Genomic DNA, 12,854 nt, shown 5'->3' with positions numbered 1-12,854 from the left:
TAGTATGTGTATGTGTATATATATATCCAAGTGAGTACGTACGAATGTGTGCACGTATGTAGGGTTGTGAGAAGGCATGTAATAGGTATGTATGTAGACATGTATGCATGTATGTATGTAGGTATGCACGTATGTAGGAACGTACGTAAGAATGTAGGTACGTAGGTTTGTAAGTAGTTATGTGTGAACGGATGCATGTATGTAAGTACGTATGAAAGTATATACGCATGTATTCAATGAAATTGAGTATTGACGATAATAATAGTGTGCCTTGTGAACGAAGTGTACCGCAGGTACAATGAGAAAGTCTCCCCACGGATTGTACGATCAGATGGGAAGCTGGGATGTAAAGAGTTAACGGAACAGAAAGTAAACGTGAATAAATCTTGTATGTTTATAATGCGTACTAATGTTATGAATTTTATGTGGTGAGCGCAGGTAGTACGAGTCATGAGGATCATCAAGGAATAGAGATCGAGGATCGAGTCACTAGTGAGATTGTACGGGACGTTGATGTATATAATGTAGTAAACATAAGCTATGTTTTTACTTAGTAAATAAGTCGATTGATGGATTTATGTGAAAGAGTTATGTTAAAGTTAATTTTTAAATAAGTTAAGGTGTTTATAATGAAAGAAAGTTTATGGCTTGAACTTCCGCTGCGACTTTTAGTCAAATACGTATTAGGGTCTTACAAGTTGGTATCAGAGCCCTGGTTTGAGCGAATCGAGTACGAGAAGATAAATACTTGAACTCAAACCTGTGTGCTCTTGTGATAAAGAACCCGTACAATCCACGACTCGATCAAGATCTAAAGGTAGAAATGGAATGAAAGCATGTATGAATACATTCATATAAAGAAACTAACGGTTTTATATGTGCAAGGTAAACATAAGTGTCTGAAGAGGATGGTCCGTGGATGCAGGATAGGATGAATACTAAGGTTGGCAAAGGTGTAAATAAGCTAATGAACCCCAGGTACACACTATTAATATGTATGGGTATCAATGTTGAAAGAAAAAAGGAAGAAATCTCCTTGGGAAGGTAATTATTAAACGAAAGGCAATGATGTGGTCTTGGGAAATTTTAGAAATGTGCACGAAACTGAAACCCATTTCTCGGACATAAGGCGATGATTACACGAAGGCACGAAACTAGTATGTGGATTGCGCACCTGGCCAGTACGCAAGAAGCATATGACGTTCGTGAGACCGTGGTAATTATCGCAGGTGTGTCCGGTAGAACTGGGTAACAGGTGGGCGTGCGGTGAAATGGGTAGTAAGACTCTCGGGAAATTGAGAGTACTATGTAAGAGTGAAAAGTATGAGTGATAAGAATGAAGAATGTTGAATCCGTAAGACAGTACGGATCAGCAATGTTTGAATGAAATGTTTGAATCCGCGAGACGGATTCAAAGAATGAAAGATGCGAATGCAATGTTTGAATCCGCAAGACGGATTCAAAACATAGAAGGTACGAAAGGTATGAATAATGCATTCGAATCCACGAAACAAATTTAAGGTATAAAAGACGAAACTAGTCTACATAAGAAGTGTCGATAGTCTGACCGTGATTGTGTTAAATGAGTCATATGGGCAAATGTAAAGTAAAGAAATATAAATCGGCACGATGATATAAATTAGGCAAGATCTTTGAAAAATATAAATTAGGCACGATGATACCTACACTAATTCCATCAGTAAAAGAACTCCTAAATCAAAAATCGGCACTTTGCCAGATGACCTTACAAATAATCAAAATATCGCTGAATTACGTTGGAACAATATTTCACAAACATCGGTGCATAGTCTAACCTGAGTCATAATTATTAGTACTACAAAAGAAGTCATATAGTTTTGCACATTCCCTATTTCATTTCACTTCATTCGACATTCTCTAATAATGTCATTAAACAAATAAGTTATCACACGAAATTCCAGATAAAGCTCTTATATTTCTTTCGTTGCAATTCTGACTTCTGCCTATAAAGAGTTGACTTTCGTGTTTCTACTTCCTCTAATGGTCATCATACCAAATATTGATCCATTTCGTTTCTTGGTAAATCCACACGGTACACATGCACCATTTGTTGCGCATGTGGTTCATTTGAGTTACGAAGACCATAGGAAGGCTCCATTCCAATTTGTTGTTTTATCAAAAGTTCAAATCTCGTTTTGCTATACTTGAGCTTTGCATCGTAAACCGCATTTTACAAAGCGATAACTCTTTAATATCGAATCAATGCATTTCTTGAAAAACTCGATTTTCTTTTTGAAGGGTATACATGGTTTCTGTTGTGATCATGTCCGAACTTCCTTATTAAAACTCGTTTTATCCAAACCCAGTTAACTTGCTCGCAATACATATTCCATTCAAAGTCCCATATGATGAATTGAAGCCATCATATTCAAAATCATCTGAATACAATTGTGTTTTAAGACAAAAATACTCTAACTTCATTGCCTTTTCATGTATTCTTACAAATTACCCATCTCAGCACATTGATTTTCTCATATCATAATTCGATATATGACAAAACATTTTCATGTTTTCATTTCATTTTGAACCGGTCAATCTTAAATCTTCCTTAGGTACCAATCAAGGTAAGTTTTCTTCTGACAAAGAATTTTACTAATTCCAAAAACTTCTTCACATTCATTTTAAGAATCTATAGATCATATATCTTTTGGCCTAAACATAATCACCTTGGAAACTATATCATTTCATCGGAAGATCTCATCTTTTGAAATATCCAAATTCGCTTCCTTGAAACTCACAATGTCGAAAACGGTAAATTTATTCGGTCATCATTATTGAATTCTTTCAAATCATTACAAACGCTTTGTAGCATCCGAATAGAGTTGTAGCCTGTGTTAAACCCTATTCATGAGTCATTCGTTTGATTCGTCATTTTCTTGTTACAATTATGTACTCAGATTACAATACACTAAATCCTGTTGTCCATTACCATTTAAGTAAACAATACTGATTTTCGGATAATCATTAACAAATCATTTTCCATACTCCCATTCACAAATAGATATTTATCCATTCAGAATCTCCCTCAATTGATCAAAGCAAATTCATTTCGAATCCAATTGTTCCTATAGATCATTTTTATTTTTTTTAAATTTTCATACCCCTCAAAATATCTTTTGATTCCATTCCACGATACATTGTTTCTCTTAATTAGAAGAAGAAACATAACCCAAGAAAATATCCTAGTCCAAATCTCGAGGACGAGATTTTTATTAAGGTGGGGAGGATGTAACAACTCTCACCAAAACTATTATTTCTTATTATATTTTGTCCAATAGGATACCCTAATTGAGAACCCCAAGTGATACTGCATGAACCCTAAAATTTTCAGAACAATCGGAATCAGGATCAGGGCCCCTAAAACTCAGGGGGGGGGGATTTCCTAGTTAGTATTATCCAAACTGTTTTCGATAGAAATTGAATTTTAACGAACCGTCGACTCACCCAAGCTACTGGGACGCGTGGCTACCTCATATTAAAAGTGACCTCTCGCGCCACGCGCCAGGACCAGGTTTCCCTGTCGTGACACGCGAGCGCGCCGTTTTTCCAGTATAAATAGAGGAGTTTGGCACTTGATTTCCTGCGTTGGTTCGACGAGCAAATTCGATTCAGGCAACGAGATATCGTCGAAATACTACAAAAACCCACATAATCTCGAAATTCTGCCGCAATCGGGGTAATTACTCGATCGCTATTACGATTCATTTCCGGGATCAATATGTCCAAAGAATGTCTAAGTGCCGCCCACATTGGGTTATGCTTTGTCGTTTGTCGATAATTCGATAAATGAGTTGAAGCATTATACTTTGTCGTTTGTCGATCATTCGATAAATGAGTTGAAGTATTATACTTTGTCGTTTGTCGTTAATACGATAAATGAGTTGATGTATTGCACTTGGTCATTCATTGGGAGAATTTGATCTCGTAAATTATCGTAACTGCTGTATTGATCATTAACCCGGTTTTTGTGTGCATCATTTCCTAAATTAGGATTATTAGTCTCAATACACTTACAATCAAAGTAGATGCTAATTCTCAGAAGAATCTGAACCATAAAGCTTGTTAATTCAAATACTGCATGCTTATATTGTGAGTCATTCTCTTTTTATCAACTGTTTTACAATACTCCAAATTATTTTCAAAGTGTTATAATTACAGGGACTAAGTCGTGGATATCTTGATTTATTGGTTAGTGGGGTATTGTGCACATTACTATTTCTCCCAGTTAGGTTCATTGACCTACTAGGGAGAAACGTCACTATTAGAGTTCATTAACCTAATAGTGGTATGACCATCGTCACCATTGTGACTTGTCACCATTGTGGCAGAAAGCCAGATAAAGATAAGATGTGAACCATTGTAATCGCTCTTATGCTGTAATTTATAACTATGGGTGATTTCCTAAAAACTGAATGAACTCACTCAGTATTTCCCGCTGACAAAATCTTTTTAAAACGCGTTTCAGGTAATTACAATATATTGGAGTAAGGATTGGATCCGACACTGAAGGACTACAAGAAGTGGCTTATTTTCAAATTAAGAAATATTATTTTTATTAAAAGCTACCATTGTAAAACATGGAATTTATTCCATCTTTTGAAATAAAATCCGGTGTTTCTAAACTCTGATATTTTTCCTAACTCACGGTCCTGATGAAATTTCCGCTGCAATGTTTTTCAAAATAATCACCGGTACCACTGGACTGCTCACGGCACCAATTCCGGCCAGATGGGGTCGGGGGTCGTGACAGATAGGCTTGAAGAAGTCTATAGCTGCCTATGTAGCTAAATGTTTGACGTGTGCGCAAGTTAAAGCTGAACATCAGAAGCCGTCAGGTTTGCTACAACAGCCTGAAATTCCCACTTGGAAATGGGAAATGGTGACAATGGATTTCATCACCAAGTTGCCTAAGACAAAGAAAGGAAATGATACTATATGGGTGATAGTAGATAGACTCACTAAGTCAGCACATTTCCTACCCATTAAGGAAACTCAAAGTTCTGACATGTTAGCCCAACTGTATGTTGATAAGATTGTATCTCTGCATGGAGTACCAGTGGCTATTATCTCTGACAGAGATACCATATACACGTCACACTTTTGGAAAAGTTTCCAGCAGTCTTTGGGCACACGCTTAAATTTCAGTACAACTTACCACCCTCAGACGGACGGACAGAGTGAACGTACCATTCAAACTCTGGAAGACATGCTACGTGCATGTGTAATTGACTTAGGTGGTAGTTGGGATAAGCATCTACCCTTGGTCGAATTCTCCTATAATAATAGCTATCATACCAGCATTCAAGTTGCGCCTTTTGAGGCATTATATGGTAGAAAATGCAGAACGCCTATTTGTTGGACTGAAGTAGGAGAAGCTCAGTTGTTAGGACCCGACATAGTATTTGAAATGACGGACAAGATTGTCCAGATTCGTGATCGCCTGAAAGCTGCCAGGGATAGGCAGACAAGCTATGCTGATAAAAGGCGAAAACCTCTAAAGTTTGAGGTTGGTGATAAAGTCCTGCTTAAGGTATCACCCTGGAAAGGGGTAATGCGATTTGGTAAGAAAGGTAAGATAAGCCCAAGATATATAGGACCATTCGAGATCATTGAATGTGTAGGAACAGTGGCTTATAAGTTAAACTTACCTGAAGAGCTCAGTGGTATTCACAATGTATTCCACATCTGCAATCTGAAGAAATGTCTAGCTCATGAATCACTAGTCATACCACACACGGATGTGCGCATAGATGAGAGCTTGAAATTTGTGGAAAAACCTGTGTCGATTGAGGATCGACAGGTAAAGAAGCTTCGAAGGAAGCTTATGCCTATTGTCAAGGTAAAATGGGATGCCCGCAGAGGTCTTGAATATACGTGGGAGTTAGAGTCCACAATGAAAGAGAAGTACCCTCATTTGTTTCAGTAAATCTCGAGGTCGAGATTTCTTTTAAGGTGGTGAGGATGTAACACCTCGAAAAGTTATGTCCAATAATGTATTGACAGGTGTCATAAGCTTGAACGTGTGAAAGAATACTTTAAAAGGGCTAAAGTTGACAAACAAGGAAACTACGTGAATATTGTGACAACCCTCACAAATCAGGTATCCGTACGAATTAATTAATATTTAATTAATGCTTAATTACTGTGCTTGCTTACAATTGTGGTTAAACTGCTACTTGATTTCTGATACATACATATACATGCATCATACTTTATTACTGTCACTCCATTTATTTACACAGAACTATAGTGACAAACTTGATGCACAAAAGCACAATAGCACGATGAACGGATAACCCAGTAAACGTGCTGAGATAGCCAGCACCAGGCAGACACTGTCTCTGAGGCCAGTATGGGCCGGAAATAGATTACTACACTGGTAGGGAGTGTAGGGAGGTGAGGATTATAAAACTGCGTCACTAGGTGGTAGTTATAGTGACCGGATGTGCCTAAAACATGCTTTAACTACAAAATTCTGCACTTTATTACAAAATTCAACATTTTATTTAGCTAGTAAAGTGCAAAAACATGGGAAAATAATACAAGACACTTTCCAAAGTGTCGGGAATTCTTTGTGTCACTAAAAATAACATTAAAGACACTCTAAATGCTTATTTAGCACTTTAACGGATCAGTATCCAACCGAACAACCGGACTTTACCCGGAACATAAAGACATTGTCAATGACATTGTTTTTCCTTTTCTGAGCTAGTTAGGGTCCCCAAACACCCTAACACCCGTTATAATACACTACACACTAATAACTAATTTTCTAACTAAACTCACTAATCACTAAACTATATAGTTGAAATCAAACTTAATACCCCCCCCCCCCCTCAACCGAATCGGTCCCCATGTGGGACACACACCACACATTTTTGAATATTTTATTTGAGGTTGTCTCATATCTATCCTACACTTTACATATGGGTCAATCACATATGATGGTCTATATCTATGCTTAATGGACAAGAACTACATTCACTAATCACTTCACACAAGAATTAGCTCTATCTCCTTTCCCTCTCTTTGAAGCTCGGCCGAGAACATCCCCATAGCCACCACCATCATTGAAGTTTGATCTTGTTATTTTACATACATCCCAAGGTGCAAGAGATCATACGAGGAGACCCGGTGCTTACGGAATCTCAAGGACCTCTCTACATCGCTTTTATCCACCTAGTTTTCGCTTTGATTCTTCCCTAGCCTTGAGCTAGTTGTAAGTGCTTCTAAACACTCTCTTGTTCATGTTTAAAGTGGTTAATAAGAGGATTAACTGATGAAAATCAAGAACACTAAAGATTAAAACTAAAAGACTTGGACGAAAGATGAACATGGTGGATAAAGAGTAAATAGTGGTGTAAAACTTATGAAACTAGTTTAGTTATGGTTATTTTATGTTGTTTGATGCTAGTAGTGGAACGGATCGTCATCTAACCAGGCTAGGTCATGTTCATGAAACATGAACTAGTGTTATGTTAAGTGTAAAAATTGTAAGATGATGAACTCTACTACTTATGAACATGAACTTGTGTAAAAGTGATTTTTCTTGTAAAATGGAGTTCTAAACTAGTAGATCTAAATATCTACAAGTGGTATTTTCGAAGAACCAAGTGTAAGATGCAAACCACGTTTAAAAGCCGGATCTTTCATGAAACAAAAGCAATTTTGTGAACAAACAAGTGTGTAAACACTTGTGTGACAAAAGGTTTTAACAAAGAAATATTTTCGTAATTTATGACTAAGAAGTTGTAAAGTTACATTTTCTTTAAAGATGAGAATTCCAAGAAACTGATTTTATTTTTAGAAATAGAAAGATCTACTAAAAATATTGGAAAGTTACTACATACTTTTACATAACTTACAAGTTCATGTGTTTGCGATTTATGCTTATTTTTGACTAGTTTGTTGCTTTGAATATTGTATATTGATGATTTAAAAGTTGTTGATTGAGTTTTTAAAAGAAAATGATACGCTTGTAAGCGTGGCCACCTCCAGTTACAGAGGAAACTCTGGCGAAATTTTTCCAGAAATATAACACTTGGAAAATATTTTTGCAACAAGTGTTATGAATATATTTTTAACTTGTCTTTCCAAATAAAATTCGCCATGATTTTTATTACAAAATTTCCAAGTGTCGGAGGTGGATTTTCGTAAATAAAACTTGTTAAATATATATTTAGAATATATATTTCATAGAAAAATGCTTGTGCGATTTTATGATTATTTTGTGAACTACATAAATATTATTTTTAGAGTAAAAATAATATTACTAAAATACATTGAACAATAACGACTCCAAAATAATACCAACGCCTTCACAAATAAATATTTAAGTTACACCGGTATTATTATTACCACAAGAACTCTAAAATGTGGCTTATGAAAATACTCTTACATGCGTATTTTGACAAAGGTATTATTTTGGGAAAATTGTATGGAATAAAATATAATATTTTTGGGAAAAATATGTATATTTTGGAGATAGAATATTTTAGACAAATGAATTAAAATATATTTTATTAAGTGAGACTTAATAATATATTTTTGGAATTATAAGAAAACGCACATGTATCGAAACCCCCATCCTTGGGAAGGAATATAATTACTAAATAATTAAGAAGTGTAAACACGAAATAGTTGTCTAACTATTTCCCAAAAACTTAAACCTTAAGCCAAGGCACGGCCTTCCGTCTAATAGAAATTAGTACGTGTAGGTCATCACGCAGCAGGTTGACTGGGAGTTACTATTTCGAGACGCACTTCTGTGAGTTCATGTCCCCCTTTTTCTCTTAACTTTTTTCAGTTTTTATACTTCAGGGGTGAAATACATGTTACAATGTTTACGAATACTTTTACATTGTATGGTTAGCGTAAGGAGGGTTACTTCTTAGATCATGTGAGTGAGTAGGCAGGAACTGGAGGCCATTAATCCTCATTGTAGGACCGAGGGTCAGTAGCGGTAGATCTATCTGGGTGTAGCGAGCCCAGCCCCAGGCCCAACAGAACGGACCTCGGGGTGACTTTGAGCCCGACGCAAAAATCTGCTAGGTTTGAGTCTTCCTACTGCACTTCACACATATCAATGGCCTTGCAAACCATTGGTGATCTCTTTATTTCCTTATTTGCTACATACCAGGGATTTTTATACTTACAAAGGTTTTACATAGTCACTTTACATGAACTCGCTCAACATTTTTGTTGATTTTTCCAACTTACATGTATTTCAGGGAATTAAGGATCTGTCGAGGTATGCTACGTTTTCACGCTGCGTAGGAGTTATGAGGTCATCCAAGTTTAGGGGTTGTGGCTTTTACCTGAACGAGTCACAAGTCTTAAACTGTGTCATGTTTGTGGTTGTATCTTATGAACAATGTTTTTATTTTGTTATGTTGTAATCCCATTGCATGTGTCGACGTTTCAAACAATGTTGTGGTAGTTTTACTTTAAAAACATGAATCAATGGATGATCTGCATGGTTTTACTTTCATATAGCTTTGTTGTGATTAAGCTATGGTATTAAGAAGTCACACCAAATAAACCCACGCTTCCGCAAAACCAGGGTGTGACAGCTTGGTATCAGAGCTTTGATCATAGCGAACTAGGATTCCTTCTCGAGTCTAGAGTATGATCACTAGGGCTCTCACGAAAACATTTTTACATTGCATACACTACGTCCAGATCCAGAGTACAAAAGTTTTTACAAACAAAAGTATGAGCGCTTTTTCCAAATTTATGGTTCAGTCATATAGACTGAGGGGCCAATCTGAGAGATTGGGAAGGTTCTGGTCTGAGAGGCTAGGGAGTCAGTCTGGGAGGCTGGGAGGTTAGTCTAGTGGGACTAGAGAGTTCAGTCTGGGAGGCTGGGAGGTTAGTCTAGTGGGACTAGAGAGTTCAGTCTGGGAGGCTGGGAGGTTAGCCTAGTGGGACTAGAGAGTTCAGTCTGAGAGGCTGGGAGTTAGTCTGAGAGACTAGGAAGTTCAGTCTAAGAGACTGGGGAGGTAGTCTGGGAGACTAGGAGGTTCAGTCTGGGAGGCTGGGAGGTTAGACTAGTGGGACTAGGAGAACTATTTGATTGCCTATTGGTGACTAACATGTTTATTTGACTATATGATTGATTGCTTATGCATATGTGTGTTTCTGTTACAGACGACATGCCTTCATCTGGTACTGGAGAGTCGGACACTACAGACCCCATGGCTATAGTATCAGACGACATAGTTTCATCAGAGCACAAGGTGTATACTTCAGATACTACCAGCACGGACGATGACGACTTCCAGCCCTTTGCGCTGCCCGATGTCGTAGCAGAGCCTGCTGATGGCCATCTTGTTGGGGATTTGCCACTCGCGGTGATCCCTGCTCCTGTGCCCCTTGCCGCTTAACCTGTGTTGGGATTGAACCCTACCAAAGGAACAGATAATAAAAGCCAAAACAGGATCACAACAGTAGATTCAAAATAAGCAGATGTTTGGTTGCAAGTCTCTCCCCTTGAAAGTAGTTTCAACATATGCTGACCTCCTATCCGCTGATCATGCAATCTGCTGACCTACAACTACTGACCAAGACAAAGTCTGATAGAAGAACTAAAGCTCTGCTGCTCAATCTACTGCCTTGGATCAAGCACTGCTGATCATGACAACATCTGCTGGGCTCACAGCAGTGGAAGGATGCAACAACAGTTTATATTTGGTTTATGCATTGTAATGTAATATCAGTAGTTAGCATAAGCAGTATTTGTATAGATCAGTTGTTAGAGTTTGTTAGGAGGTTAGATGTCACTTTCATGGTGACGTCAGCTTAGATGCTCAGAGGTTTGCAAGTGCCTATAAATAGAATAGTACTCTGTACTGTTCTGTTTAGCTCATTCACCATCTTCTTTCTACACGAACAAACACTGAGCTCGGGCTGAGGGGGAGTTTGCATATCATACTTGCATTGTAATCAAAGTTTAAAAATAAATTTAATCATTTGATTCATTGTTGAAAATGTATGATCGATAGCATTTCTTCTGTTTGATTGTGAAAAGTTTGTTCCATATAAATTCCGCTGCACCACTCTTTCACTTGTTCATTTAATTTCAAACGCAAATCACAATCAATCCAAACTCAGATCTTAACAATTGGTATCAGAGCTAGGACAGTCAAACTTGATCTAACAATCATTTTGACGTAAATAGTTCAGCTCGAAATTGTTGATACTGATCGTTTGTTCGTTGTGTTGAAAAACAGAGTAAGGTTTAATCACCGATAAAGTTGATTAATCAGTAGCTGTAAAACAACCGGAAAGATGTCGCAATCTCAAGATGATAAAAATAACATTGGCTCTTTGTTTAAACCACCTATGCTGAAAAGAAATGAGTACAACATCTGGGAGCGAAGGATGCGTCACATCCTCACTGACGTGATGTCGTGGGTCACGCAAATTTAATCCCCAAACAACTGTAGTTAGTGGTAGTAGGGTATCGAACTCAGGGAGTATGTGGAAGATGTGTCGATTATATAGCTTCGTACTTAAACTAATATTAAACTAAATTGCAGAAAATTAAAATTCAAGATTGTGGATTGTTGTTTTAGAAAACTAAATTAAGAACTAATTCAAATCAAAGTTGGTTGTAAACAATTAGGAGAGAACAATGATCACCCTAGGTTTCAGTTTCTTTAAACAGTTGTGTGTAATTTCACTAGAAAGAGTTACATAGACATAACTCGTGTATATGTGATTGAAGTGATAAAAGGGGACAAAGTACTCGGATTAGATAACGCGAGGTTGTTTCCCGATGACCTATTAACCAATAACCAACCCTAACCCTTCCCGTGATATCTCGGTTGCCAACGGCACCAAGAACGTACGATTAAGACTAGAAATTGCAATATTGATTAACAAACTACAAACAATCAAACATACACCATGACATTCAAGCAACGCAAGATATCATTCTAGAAATGCAGAAATTAAACACACAAAAGTTTCAGAAACATTCACCTAGGATGATCACCGAAGAGTTTAGCCGGACATGGCTCGGTGAATCATCATCAACATCAAACTAGTGTTCATACGAATCAAAATAACAAACCGAATGATTGAAAATGTTCACAAACCCAACAAGTTCTCCAAATTCGCCCCCAAAGTGTCCAAGAACCGTCCAATCATGAGATAATACCAAAAGACACTCCCAAAACGATTACATAATGGCAGTTACATTTTTTCCTCGCAGGCTCTACCGTAAATTACGGCTCCACCGTAATTTACGGTGGACATCAATCTGTTACGGCAACAACAGCCTGTGTTACGGTGGGGAATAAACTGGAAAATGGTCTACCGTAAATTACGGTAGAACCGTAATTTACGGTACTCGGCTGCTTTAACTTCTTTGTTATTCTTTTGTTCTCCTCTCGACCCGTTTTCCACCAAAGCCTCCAAAAACTGCTTTTGATCCATCTTTTAGCTCCTAAATCGTACCTGAAACATAAGCATCGTAGTTATCTAATTCAAGATAATTACACGGCTAAATGGAGGATTATTTCATCTTTTAACATGCTTAAGGGTTGTCCAAAGGACCACCCGTCACATCCCCACACTTAACCGTTGCTTGTCCCAAGCAACTCATCAACATGATTTCAAAGCAAGCGATCAAACCAAACCAAACAAAACATGCAATTTCTTTACCAACCCCTTTTTAACACCCAAGCAATGCACCCCTCTCAAATTCTCTCCTCTCGGCTACAAGTGAAAACTAGCAAAGATAAGCTAGACACACACTAGGCAAACGGGTGGTTGCACAATCATAAGCTTGTACCTGAATCGATCATTCT

The sequence above is a fragment of the Helianthus annuus genome, chromosome 3, assembly GCF_002127325.2.
Source record: "Helianthus annuus cultivar XRQ/B chromosome 3, HanXRQr2.0-SUNRISE, whole genome shotgun sequence".
NCBI classification, from domain to species: domain Eukaryota; kingdom Viridiplantae; phylum Streptophyta; class Magnoliopsida; order Asterales; family Asteraceae; genus Helianthus; species Helianthus annuus.
The sequence above is the reverse complement of the archived record's forward strand: the minus strand, read 5'-3'. Positions refer to the sequence as shown.